Raw genomic sequence first — 1,444 nt, 5'->3', positions numbered from 1 at the left:
ATATATATATATATATGTATATGTATGTATGTATGTATGTATGTATGTATGTATGTATGTATGTATGTATGTATGAATGTATGAATGTATGTATGTATGTATGTATGTATGTATATATGTATGTATGTATGTATGTATATGTATATATGTATGTATACAGTATACATATACATATACATATATATACATATATATACATATATATACATATATATATATATAAATGAGAGGGGGGAGTATGTTATTATATTACTTACAGTTGGAAAGAGATACAAAGAGAAGTAATATTATATTCGGTAGCCTGAACGCCTAAAAGCGGCCTAGCTTTTTATTAAGCTCACAGCTGAAGACGTAGAGATCGACCCATAACGTGAAAAAAAGAAAGACCATGATTATATATATATATATATATATATATATATATATATATATATATATATATATATATATATATATATATATACCTATACATATATATAAAAAGTACCATCAACGTTAATCTCGATAGAGCGAATTTTAGATTATCAAAGAGAGAGAACAACCGCACGTAGCGAATTCGGCGACGAAACATAACGTGAGGAAACATACCATACGATCTATTGATACTCGTATACACGTGTGACGATACGATGATTGTCACATTTTTGTATGGTCCTGACATTGATAGAGCGAGGAGGACGATCCACGGTCTTACAGCTTACGCCCCGTATCGCGGCGTCACGGTTTCACGCACGGTTGACAGCTATTACGTTTATTAATCCTTCCAAAGACGAATTCTATGTCTACCTGTCATCTTACCCGCCACCAACAGCGCAGCGCTGTTGCTCTCGTGTGCTTGATTATATTCCAGAATCCGCGAATTCACGCTATGTGCGCCACTCTGATTCCTCGCGCTCGCGACGAAAGGCCTCGAGAGCCACGCTCGTATACCCGAAGGCAGCGTTCGAGAGTCGATGATCGAAGGTCCGTCTCTAGTGTCTCTGTCATGGGTCTCGCGAGATCGGCGATCTGCGGCGCGATCGAGGCAACCCCGAGAGAATGTTGGTATACGCAATTTGAGAATTAATACGTCAGTGTTAATTTCTTATTAAAGGCCAGACTTGTGGGCCGAATTTCCGCGCGTGCTTGACGATAGTGACACTCGATCTCGTGTCGAACGTAGATTCTCCTTTGCATAAGGCGTGCACGAGACGCGTCCAGCGACGGTAAGCAGTTGAAGTACAAAATTAAGTTAATTGAACAAAATACAATGTAAAAGATATCAATATCTCTGATATCAAATCGATATATCTTAGAAGGGGAGACCTATAAGAGTTATACATAACAATCTTATAGGACTTCCGTTCTAAGATATGTTAAGTTAATTGAGGCACAGAGAGAGAAAGAGAAACAGGGAGAGGAGAGGAAGAAGGAGATCGTGCAGATAGTTTGGTAGCTATTATAT

The sequence above is a fragment of the Odontomachus brunneus genome, unplaced genomic scaffold (assembly GCF_010583005.1).
Source record: "Odontomachus brunneus isolate Ranch 3 - 2012 unplaced genomic scaffold, Obru_v1 Obru_scaffold_090, whole genome shotgun sequence".
In the NCBI taxonomy this organism is placed as follows: Eukaryota; Metazoa; Arthropoda; class Insecta; order Hymenoptera; family Formicidae; genus Odontomachus; species Odontomachus brunneus.
This window is presented reverse-complemented; position numbering follows the sequence as displayed.